This window comes from Lactuca serriola, chromosome 7, assembly GCF_051521515.1.
Source record: "Lactuca serriola cultivar US96UC23 chromosome 7, Lser_US96UC23_V15, whole genome shotgun sequence".
NCBI lineage: Eukaryota > Viridiplantae > Streptophyta > Magnoliopsida > Asterales > Asteraceae > Lactuca > Lactuca serriola.
The window spans coordinates 172,304,184-172,317,577 of record NC_136414.1 but is presented as its reverse complement, the minus strand read 5'-3'; the positions used below and the strand labels follow the sequence as shown (position 1 = coordinate 172,317,577).

The following is a 13,394-nucleotide window of genomic DNA, read 5'->3' as shown; positions in this document are numbered from 1 at the left end:
GATTCGTGAGGGTGTTAGTTATCGGAGTTCGGTGCGCGTCAATTGTGGATCGGATTGTCTTTTGTGGAGATGCGCCCTGAACCGGGTAGGAGTCAATTGCTCAACTCATTTTTGCGTGGGTATTGTTTTGTTCTGGGTATGTCTATTCCAGGAGTACCTACATAGGATATTTAGGTATCTGGGAAGAGAAAGGTGAAAGGGTCTTTCGTCTGCTCCCAATCGGGTAAAGCTCATCGAGGGTTTCCTTGGCGCTTTCATCCTTGCTGGTTTCTTAGTCAGGATTCTCCCTTTCACAATTCATCTCTAGGTATCCCTTAGGATCCATTTTTGGATTTTCCTCTTGGTCTTCTTTTGTTCTCTCCTTGTCCTATCCACAAATCATCGTGATAGGGTTGTAGAAGTGTAGGTGAGGAATTTCAATTACGTCGTTTGTGCAAGAGTCGCGACTCGAGATATACGGGGATAATTTAGGTATGAGGGGTTTATAGTATCCTAAAATACTCCTGTAGTATTTTAAACTTCATGTTCGAATTCTAGTATTCTCTTGTGCGCATAGTTGTTAGGTTTTAGGTTTGTTGCAACACCACCATCGCTCCCAAGCACATGTTGGTCATATCTCAAATAAATATAGTTGATCAGGCTATATTGATCCCAGATATGATTACATAATTGCCCAGGTTTGACAGTAGTGTTCAACCTTTAGTTACTTTTGGTCTCTTCTCGTTATGAGACTAGGTTAGTAATTTTGTATACTTTTATAAATACTTATCTTCTTAAAGTATACTTTTAGACAGAGTTTGTTTTAGTCCTATTGTATTTATAGTTGTATATCTCGTATGGCTAGATATACCAGTTCACTATAAACAATGCTCTTATACCAATCTGTCACACCCCCGGACCAAACAGCGGAAACGTCCGGAGGCGGGTGATTTCATTGCGCAGTATCATAGCAATTGAATATAATTGAAATGAAGCAATCCAAACATCATACATTGAGATAACAAACTTACATTGTTTACATATTGTATTTGTTCTTTGAGTTACACAAAAGTTACATAAGTAGAAAACTTCAACTACAGCTAAATGATCTTGCATCAGCGTCCCTTATTTCCTGCTTACTAGATCCCTGAGAATACAAGTCGTTTTGAAAAGCATCAACTAAAAACTTGGTGAGTTCATAAGCATTTTTGTACAAAATCGTTTACACTTGTTTAGAATCATTCTCGTTGTACTTTTAGAAAATCAGATATTTTGTATGAAATCGTTTGGAGTCTTGCCTTGAAAATCATGGTTATATGTGTGCATGACATTACTTTTGTTCATCCTTATAAGGAGTGATTTTGAAAAGTAGTGTGATTTGTAAATTAAAAGCGAGCTGTGTCCGAGAATAATTCTTTTGAATAGTAACAATCAACCGTCTCAAGACAAATCCCTTATTTTCAAAAAGGATATATGGTTGAAAAATCATGTTCCTCTTATCGAGTAAAATTGAGTGTGTGCGTTCTAGTTTATCGTTATCGAAATCGTAAAAGAATCGTTTTCCCCAGAAAATCCTATATTTTCTGCTACAAAATAATCGTAAGTTCTGGTTTATCATTATCGAAATCGTGAAAGAATCGTTTTCTCCAGAAAATCCTATATTTTCTGCTATAAAATATTTGTAAGTTCTAGTTTATCGTTATCGAAATCGTAGAAATTTATTTTCTATAGAGTCCTATGCTTTTTAATTTGTAAAATAGCAGTATTACGACTCTATACTTGTTAGGAGAAAGAATCCACATGGCTATTGTGGACATTCTACACGATGAAGAAAGACAGTCAATACAACAAATGCGGACCATCACCTATCACATGTAGGACGGCCAACACAACGTGCGAAAATTTATTTATGAGGTTTTCCTTACATAAATTTCTAGTTAATATAACATATTCTAGTGGGTCGTTATAACCATACTAATCATGACAGATTGCCTGTTTTGGCGTTTCTCAAGCGCCCTCGGTTTGGAAAAGACATTTGTCATCCTAGAATGGCCTGTCTAGCTGTACCGAAAAACGAAGGTTCAGGCTGTCAACCCCGTATAGATCTACACACTATTTCCCGCTCTCCCTCCAAGAGACTCTGGCTATAACTCCTTATAGGACTTAGACGTACACTAATATTTTTATATTTAGGTACTGTTGAGATTTGTCTGACTAGAATATTAACAATCTTTTGACAATTGTTAAGATCCATTATTTGTTAGATAAATAAAGAAACTCGTACTTATTGAATAGAAATATCGTTCTCGTTTCATATCGTTGATTGTGCTCGTTAACTGGGTGCTCGTGTTCTTTCCTTTTCGTTTTTTGAAAAATGAGTTGTTTTAGAGAAGAGAAAAAGTGTCAAGTTATAATTTATATAAATTTATAACTGCCGGTTATGACACAAATTTTCTGTTTTATGACATATAGAACATTGCTTGTGTTCTCGGAGGTTTTATGACATCAGCTTATGACATGCAAATATTTCTGTCATAAAGGCTCTACTTGTATATTTTCTTGACGCAAACTTTTATGTTGAATATTTATAAAATACTCCCTGATAGTTTGCAAAATAGTCACAAAGTTCCTATTGTCGAAAATGACTAGAAATGGTGTCCACTTAGTAAGGTCTCTTTTTATAACTTTTGTCTTTAGACATGAAAGCATAGATAAAGGGGTTAAGTTGGACACACCCAATAGTTGGGAGGCTCTTTTGTACAAAGTATCATCTGTTCTTTAGGAAATTTAGAAATCATTCGTTCATGAGTATATTACTAAATAATAATTTAATAATATTTCACACACACATACAAAAATACATATATATGAAATAATTTAAGAATCTAGGGAAGATTTGACTTGTACTCTCCCCCAAAAACATTAAAACATTGAAAAAGGTGGGGTATGAAGCTCACCTTGTGTTAGTTGAGCAGTTGTTTGGAGTTATGGAGTGAAGATCTCAAGCTTAAACTCTTGCTGAGATAAGGAACTTCCATGGGAGGGATATTTTCCTAAGGATGATCATCACATATTATTATGAATAAAATAATATGGATTCATCTTGAAATATAATAAAATATTAGATGAGTGGAGGAATTTGCCTTAAATTTTCTTAGGAAGAAGTTGAGAAATTTCCTTTCAGCAAGATCCTTTGTTCTTGCTTCAAGATGAGTTTTTGAGAGAAAATGGGGAAAAGTGGAGTCTAAACTCTCTTAGTGTCGTTGCTTTGGAGTATAAGGAAAAGGGAGGAATCTTTGGTACATGGGTAGATGGTGGTCCATGCATGGGTATTTGATGGGTAAAGCTTGGAATATTGTGATTTGCATGGGAAATGAGGAATTTCATCAAATCACAAGGTTAATCCCTTTGTCATTTTCTTGAGTCTAAGGGGTTTAGGATAGGAATTTCATGAAATAGGGGTCTAAGGGGTTTAGGATAGGAATTACACCAAACCCCTTAGACCCCTATTATTTTCGAAGCTGTTGGGTGAGTTCCGAAGCTCTTCTCCTGATTCCGGAGTCCACAGGCAAGATCCGGAGTGACCTTCTCGAATCCGAAGTCGCGTGCAAGCCAATAGTCCAGACCGAGGTGTGAAGCTTGCTACAACTTCCGAAGCGAGGCGAGGCAAGAGGCTTCCTGAGCTGCGAGATTTCGGAATGGGTGGTCCGGATGAGAGGTTTCCGAAGTGGTGAGTCCTCTTGGTTCCTTAAGAGGCATTCCAGACAAAGAGGGTTCCGGACCAAGAGGTTCAGGACAAAGAGGAGTCCGGACCAAGAGGGTCCTTTTGGGGTTTTCCTCTTCCGGTTTTGAGTTGTTTTCGACTGAGGAACGTACTTAGGGAGATTTGAGAGAGATTTGAGATTTGTGGAGAGATTTGGGAGAGATTTCACATACTTGGAGAGATTTAGGAGAGATTCACTATTCTTGGAGAGATTTTGCATACTTAGAGAGATTTGGGAGAGATTCATTATTCTTGGAGAGATTTCACATACATAGAGAGATTTGGGAGAGATTCGCTATTCTTGGAGAGATTTGGGAGAGATTCACTATTCTTGGAGAGATTTTGCATATTTAGAGAGATTTGGGAGAGATTTCACATATTTAGGGAGATTTAGGAGAGTTTCAGTATACATGGAGAGATTTGGGAGAGATTCATTATACTTGGAGAGATTTGCATTCTAACACTATATGGCTCCTTAGGAACTCTTATTGAACACTTAGGTGAGTTAGCACAAGTCTCAAAAGAGTCCTTGCGTACTTAAGAATGAAATTTCCTAGCCAAAAAGGCCAGTTGTGATAGTTCTATATAGATTTCTCTCTTTATCCCTTTGTATACGTTCATAAAGGGGTGTGTACCTCTAGATAGGTAGGGGTTAGCAATCAAGAAGAGGCAAGTATAATGAAAGTATTTTCGTTGGTCAAACAAAAAGAGGTTGCGGCACAAACTTCAAATGAATTCATTGATTCAAGAATCACTAGTAAAATTTTTGATTAACTGGAGAGGTACCTCAGCTTGACGTTAACAAAAAAGAAGTCCATATAGTGGTAGTAGCTAGAACTTCTTCCTTTTAGGCTTACTAGCTCAACATATGCTAAGAGTACCTATGCTAGTTTAGAATCTAATACCAAACTCTAAAATTAAATAATAGTGACATATGAATAAGCTTATCTTGAGAGTATTGCTAGTGTAAACACCAACCCTATCATGGTAGGATACAACCATAAACATGCATGTGTTATGGTCTAAAAGAGCTTATGTGACTACTAGTGTTGGCAATGTCATGCAACCTAGGATAAATTAAAAGAAATTGATGGTTAATTGCTTTATAGGATTTAAAAATTGTTTTTCTTTCTAGTATGTGATTAAACAAATAAAAACTCGGCCTCTCTACTATCTCGTAGTTAATATGAGGTAAATATATGTATGTCATTTACACTTCAATTGTCTAGACTGCAACAAATTCTTGGGAATTTTATTTTAACAATATGTTTGTATTTGATTGAGAATTTATCTTATATTCAACCAACTGTGTGATATGAGAATATTTAGATGACTAATAGCAACTACCTAACTCATAATAAGTGTAGACGCATCCCACTGGTTAAAGCTCTTAAGCCTGAATTTTTAGGGTTGATGGACTTGACTTTCTAGTTGGAAATTATAAGTGGAAAGTGAGTAATCCTAATTAGGATAGGTAGAGCTTGACTAAAAATGTGATGAAGGGTCAAATTTGCAGGAAAGAAATTGACTAAAAATATGTCGACTTAGTAAGAGACAGATCTCCTACTTCCATTAAGGCCAGTTATATGCCTCATAATAACTACCTTATAAGTGTTTCTCAATCATATTTTCATTAGAACTAGATGCCTCTTCCAATGGTTTGTTTAGTATTGTCTTCTATAAATGGATGAAAAAATGTTGAGAAGCTTGTTGAATAGGCTAAATTTGTTCTTTAAATCATACTGGTTAATCTATGATTTCATCATGAATCTTCCTTTGTGCTGATAAACAAAGATAATTCACACTAATGTAATTCACTTAAGAACTACCTGGAATTCATTTACATTATGTATGTTTTTTCACCATTCTAGTGACATCCTTTTTCATTGTTCATGATTTGTGTGAATTTGATTATGAAACTTTCAAGTAACTATAGTTAACCCTTCCCTTTCTCTTCCTTTTTCCCTAAAGATATTGACTTATTTCACTTTCTTTAGATAAGAGTACAAGGAGTTAAATCATTTCGTATGTCATTTTTAGTTGTTTAAATATGCCTTATGGTCATATAGAGAACATTAATCTATTTGTCCTTTATTCATGATACCTACCTTTTGAATAGAAAATTTTACATAGCTGGTCCTTGTGATTTAGAAAGGTTACAACTTTAATCCCTATTAATTATTTTGAACCACATTGTCCTTGTGGTCTCTAAAAATTATATGGTTGGCCCTTAAGCCATATAAAATGACGTTTTTACCCTTTTAATTTCTTTTATCCTTTTTAATTCATTTAAGTTTTGTAAAAAAACAAATAGGTTATTAAACCCCAAACACCCCACCTCACCCCCAAATTAAAACCCAAATTCTCCCATATTCCATTTTTGTTCATTAACATAGGAAACTGAAGGGTTTTCTACGCATCTTTACACTAGAGTTAGGTAATGGAAGCATTAAATATAATCCTACGGGTACATGAATCTAGATCTACTATGATGGAAACATACTTTCGTATGTATACTAGCCTTTCATGTATAATTGTATATACTTGTGATTCCTTGAATATCTCGAACTTTTTGCAATGATTTGGAAGCACTAGCACCCAAAGTATATTACCTCTAATGGATCACACCCAAAAGTATAAGGCTTTATAAATCAAGGAGAGAAGAGAGAGCACTTTGAGAAATCTGATTTCTCTAGCTAAGTGTATGGAGAATTAGGAATTAAGGCCAAAGGGTCTATTTATAGCTGAGGTAACTTGCAAATAATGCTGATTTAAATAAGTTAAATAATCAAATTTAATTCAGATTAAAATCCTTATCCTTATCTGCTATTAAGACTGGTTCTAGAACCCTTATAGCTCCCAAAACCGTCCATCCCTTTAAGGGGTTCACAAATGTGCCTCTTGCTCAAGTATTGAAGAATTAACATTAAGTCCCTGCAGCTTTAATCAAATTTTGATTAATCTAATTAATTCCAGTTAATTTAAAATAAATTTTAACAAGTCTCTAATTAATTTATCAAGTTATGATAAATTAATAAACTATTTATCTTGCTCTCTCAAATTTATTTCTAGCTATTTTAACTCTTGAGAACAACCCAAAAAGGACTATGTTATTATTCCCAAAGTTATACCAAGTTGGTTATGACAGTGGACACCTATTTCCAACAGTCTCCTGCTTAGACAATTAATTAACTAATATTGGTAAAATAATCTTCCAATAACCAACAAAGCGTGCCTTCCACAGCAACTACTGAACTCAGATCTTATCAAGTATCAACCCTTAGATAAGTGATCAATGATTCCTCTTTTCCTACATTATATCATTGTGAACTGATTCATGGATTATGAATCAAACTAACAATACAATATTATTGTTCTTAATTTTTGATTTATTATGATCAAATCAGACTACTAATTGTACTCATCAATTTAGTCCAGACCTGGCTAGGCACATTAGATATCAATGCAAAATCATCAAGGGGCCCATGGATATCAATTCTCATGTTAAGGTAAAAGGAAAAGATAAACTTTGACTACGTAGTTTTTGTGTACTTGTCAAATCATACATGGACTTACTCGTTATGACCACTAGTTACGGATAACGTTAGAGCAAGACCAATGCATAACCAACTTGTATGAAAAGAACTCAATGTCTTTCCATTTTAAGAATAAAATATATTATCATCTTAAAATTACTAGTGATTGAATATGAGCGTGGGTTGTTCTAATACTTAAAATCACCATTTCAAATACTTATGAGTGTAAACACAATCTCCATTATATGTCTAATATCAATGGACAATCCACCAAACCCATAACAGTCTTAATTCCTATACCCATTATATGTCTAGTATCAATGGACAATCCACCAACCCCATAACAGTCTTAATTCCTATACCCATTCCCAAACTATGAGCTTATATGGAGTTTTGAATAAATTAATATTCCAGAAGTGGGTTCTAAACATGAAAATGGAGAGCACAATGCTAAACTAATTGAAATGACTTATCCCCATCATATATTAAGACCACTACTTAATAACTGTCATATCAAATTAAGACTTTATACTACTTAGGTTACCAAATTTAAAATAAACTATTCAAAGTGGGTATAAATCAAATCATTTGCAAATAAAATGCCTCGTGGAAAAGTTTTACTGTCAGACTTGTTACCTTAGCGAATGGATCAACAAGATATCTATCGGTATGAATCTATTGACTATGATGTTTTCACATTTCAACAACTATCAAACACGATAGTACTTACCGAGTATACACTTTGTGTGATTGCATGACATTGGGATCCACACTCGAGGTAAATTTACCCTTTGAATAGCAAGAATTTTTCATAAGGATCATCATTGATTGAACTTCAACAAAGGTGCCGCTAATGAATCTCTTTCAGTCACATATCTTCCTTTTCAATTTAACTAATTACAATATACTCTAAGTTTATTGTTAAATCTATTATGCTATATTACTTATTATTCTCAAAGAAAATAACCATTCAGTAAAAGATATGAATTCCGATTATAAACTTAATCATCTTTATTAATATTGAACTCAATGTAACTTTTACAATGATCTCTTCCATACCATCAACATATCCTTTTTTTCTTTTAGGACACTAAGGAATGAACTTGATTTTGATTCATTTATTTTCGATAAATTGATCTTATTTGACATGTCATGCTCGAGAGGCTTTCGAATAATCAGATCTTGTATATGTCATGTCTCACATGATCCATTAAATAAACAAAATCATGTAGGACACAAATAATTTTGTCTAGCTTAATACTAGAACTAGGACATTAGCTCAATGTCTTGCGACACATTTTGCACTATTTTGAATTACTTTTAGACTTCATGGACTTTAACTTATCCTAATGAATTACCTAGATCTATTTCCATAGATCAGTATATTCAGTATGTCTACTTTTTCTCCCACTAACATTGGCATACACATGGCTCATCTTTGTTTCTCCAAAATTCAAAACTCTTTGAATTTTTTAATTGAAACAAAGATCCTTGTTTTACCCACTAGCTTAGATTATCATCGCTTTCCTAAAATTCAAACTCTTGGAACTTTCTCAATGGAAAAAAGAATCCTAATTGCTCCCACTATCATTAACATAAATGTATATGACTTATTTTCATATCTTAAAATTCAAACTCCTTAAATTTTCTCATTAAAACAAGAATCCCACTAACTCCAACTGTCTTCATCATACCTTATGATCCATATTTCTTTCTTGGAATTCAAAATCCTTGAATTTTGTCATTGAAGTAATGACCTGCATAAGCTTACACATTCTTCACAACCTATCTTGGTTTGACTATGTGTTATTCTCTTCCATGTTTGTCATTTTTCTTGAAGATTCACTAACACTTAGAATTTTAATGTGAATTGTTTAGTCAATAAACTTTTCAAAATTTCATGGGTTAAATCTTGCTATCCATGTTCTTCTCCTATTTAGTAGCATTATAGGGTATGCTATAGCTTTCGATAACTGGCATGCTCTGATTATTGTCTTCAAGTAAACTCATATTATCTCAATCTTTATGATTAGGTATATGATGTTCTCTATAAAGTCTATTAGGAAGAGTTGGAAGTATGTCATTTCCAGAATACCTCTACAATATCGAATTGAATGTCAGGACCAACTTTAGGTTCTTTGTTAGTTACCTCTTGAATCTTATCAAGATCAATGTGACTCCCACTAACTCTTTTGGATGTCATCTCCCACTCTTGGAAGACTACTCTTCGAGTAATAAACATTTTATTATTAGAATTTGTGTTAAAAATTATCCAAAGTGCTTGTTGGGATGTCCAATGACATAACACATCTTTAATCCAAGTATTAGATTGTCGAGCACTTCATGAAGAACATGAACCTCATAATCATAGAACTCTAAATGTACTTAGTGAGGGATGAACCCTTACTCCACATCTAAGAGAGTGTTTCAAAACCTACTTGGTTGGTATAATACCAAGGACTCTTGAAACACTATTCATGGTACAATCCATGAACTATTCTGTTAAGCACAATATGACCCATCAAGCAACAACTCAAACGATGTTTTATTTCTCTTCTCCAGCAACACTCACCGTGACATTATTTTGGGTAGAGACAACTTATGGAAAACTTTTCATAATTCTTTAGATTATCGATATGGTTTTTGACTAAGATGCTCACAAATCTTATTGGATCTGAGTATCTTATCCTTTTGTCCAGTTAATTGACAACCTTGTTTTATAAAAAACTATGAATACCTAGAAGGTTCCAATCTTAATGTTTATTCAGAGAAACATTTTCACACGAAGTCAATTTTACTATGTATTGTAGTTTATCCAAATGGCCAATTAGTCCAAACTAATTCCAACATATACATTCATCACCCAATGACGCAAATTTCATCTATCTAGACAAACAAGATCTGCATTTATCATAAGATTTATAATCTAATGATATCCATCCAACATGATACTTGTTAATGCATTTTATGTTTACATTTTCAAGACAACAATTCGACAAATGCATTTTATCCAAACTTTTGGATGTATTCGAGTAAGTACATCTTTTTGATAGTCTAAATGGGTTGTTAGTTAAAACTAATTCCAAAAGATATTCACACTATCACATAGATCTTTTATCATTTTTCTTGATAAATAAGACTTTCATTTATCGTAAGACTTATGGTCAAACGAATACCAAAGTCCTATCTAACTAGATCTTTGACAATGTAATTCTTATTCAAGAAAATGATTCCACAATATTACATCCTGTTCAAATATTTGAATCAATGTTTTGAATTGTTCCTTACATATCAGTTTCATATATTTCATGACTTTTCTGTTAAATACAGAGCATATTAAATGTTCTACATTTAAACGAGTCAGAATGATCTCATAAAATTTGTATAAACAGTTTTAAACCATAAGACCATATACGAAACATTTATGAGTGATGTCTTTTGATCCAATGAATAGTTGCAGGTGCCCGATATTCATGATATATTTTACTTCTCCTAGTTTTAATCATCTTTACTCCTTTACAGTCACTACACTTTCATATGAATGTCAGCACAATATCCGTAGTTAAAATTAAGGTTCTAAAAGGCGTGAGGTGTAGCGTGTCGATAAGGCCAAGCCTCAAGGCTTACGAGCCATGTTGAGCCATTTTTTTTCGAAGCATGATATCAGATGGGTATTCTGTATTATTTATAATTATTTTACCATATAAATATGGCTTTATGTCAAATATTGCCACTTTTTAGAAGTGTTATATTAATAACTAATAACAAAAAGTAAAAAAAAAAAAAAACACAATACTTGTGTGTCTGATCAGAAAAGGCATAAGAAAGAGCAAAAAAATGTGCCTCAACCGAAAAAACTCATGCCATAACATGCATAATGCACCATGCCAAACAGGAATGCCATGGGGCTTTTCGTACGATGGAGTCACGCCTTGGCGTGCGCCATTGCGCGCCTTTTAGAACACTGGTTAAAAATACTTAAGTATTAGAAGTAATGTTCCAATAATATTACGAATTATCATATTTGAAAATAAACTAAATGTTCACGAGTTGCCGTTTGATCCTAAGGATAGTAGCATGGGCTTGTAATCTATGATCAAATTATCATTTCTATGTTTCAATCTTATCCATCGGACATATTAGGCTAGAATGCTTTTAAAATCCTTTTTTTTATTTCGGAAATGATAGTTTATCAGAACAAGTCTCAAAATAAGCCATCCTATTTTCCTTGGTGTGTTGGGGACAAATTAGGTATTTCAACATTAATCACCTTTTACGTACGACGACTTTCTTCTTCTTGAAACTTCTACTTATAATAGGAAATATGAGATTATTTAAAGTGCGTGTTTCTATAATTAGCTATGTTAGTCACAAAGGGTCTCCACATCCATTCAACTCCTTAATAGGTATTTCTAAGTTGTTCATATCAAAAACAGAGTGAACTGATTATATGTACATGGTTAGCTTAGTTGATAACCATAGAGAACTCCTAACTAAATGAAATTCCATTTCACTTCAATATGTTTATTTAATAACTTTTCTTAATAGTTTTGGAATGTAATGGGCAGAGAAAACTTAGGAAGAGCTTTAAGAAAGACATGATCTTTCTATTCATAAATGAGAATTATTCCCAAAATACAAATTTGATCATCCTTCAAGCTAATCATTATGAGAGGTTTTTATTGAAGTAGATTTTAGTGGATTATCATATAGACAACATCCAATTTTAATTCCATTCTTGTTTGTATTATTGATCCTTTAAATAAAATTTCAATCCAAATTATTATTTACAAAGGCTAGGATCCATACTTGGCTTTGCGATGTGTAACAGATGTCATAAACACACTGTTAAGTTATTTAGGCAGGTAATGCTCTTTACCAATTTGAATCATGATTAAATGTCTAGATCTTTTGAGATTCATTAAAACTACTCAATGAAATATTAATATCAGATTTTCACATCCTCTATTTGTGTCAGTAATAACGTGGTCTCTCAATAAGATGGTGAACCAACCATGCAAAACCGTGTCATCCTTGATTATGTCATGGCTCTCAAAATTGACTTGTTGATTAACCATATACACTTCGCCAACAATCCATAACCATAAGTACCACATCACTTCTTTTTATGTCTAACATTTATGTGTCGATTAACCACACACGCTCAATAAGTAGACAATAAGCAATAATGTGTGTTATTCATGGGTTAGAAGCTTTTCACATTTTCTAATATAACTAAGAAAGTGAATTTTGTTTTTAGGACTTTATATGCTATACTTTTAACGAGACGTCGTCCTATCAAACCCTTTCAACTAACGGCTATAAACCATACAAAGAAGTGGCGAGTGAAGAGGATACTCATTCAACGGTCATTTTATAGATCGTTTCCTTATATATCTCACGTATAGCATGGTCTCATAAACGAGGCCTACTCTTGATTTGACTAACGATATTTAATTAAACATGCGAGGACACATGTTGTATTATTATTTACATATAGTAATCGTATTACATATAAAAATGTGTTTGGTATTTACATATTTTTTATAAATTTTTATAATTATATGAAAGGTATATTTTAAACAATTTAAAATTATATGATTTAAACAAATTATCTTTAATTAAATTTTAATTAATTAATTTAAAATCATTATCTATAATTTCAAATTACTTAGGCATATTTCTCTTTTTAGTTTAATTATCCAATTTTAACAGATTAAAATAATATTTAAAACTAAAGATAAACCATAAAATTCGAAATTATGGCAAAAATTTTGAAATCTACTAATTAGCAGAAAGCACACCGCGCCCTGTGACCAACAACCTTCTTGTGTTTTTCTCAGATTTTTTTTCAAATAGTGTATAATTAAAATCTAATCGCTTTGATACCACTGAAGGGTTTTCTATGATTTTACACTAGATTTAGGCTAGATAAGCATTTAAATATAATCGTAAGTATACATGTACCATAGATCTATATTTTACTATCATTGCAACCTACTTTCGAAACTATAGAATTAAACTAACAAGAGAGATAGGTTTACTAACCTTTTAGGTATAATCATATGTACTTGTGATTCATTAAAGATCTCAAACTCTTTTTCAATCACTTGGAA

General features: G+C 32.9%; 1 protein-coding gene across 1 annotated transcript in view; it reads left to right on the top strand.

Moving 5' to 3' along the window:
* The window catches only part of LOC145062335 (exopolygalacturonase-like), a 40,408-nt gene that overhangs the window by 17,700 nt on the left and 9,314 nt on the right, over positions 1 to 13,394 (top strand). The gene's annotated exons all lie outside the window — the stretch shown is intronic.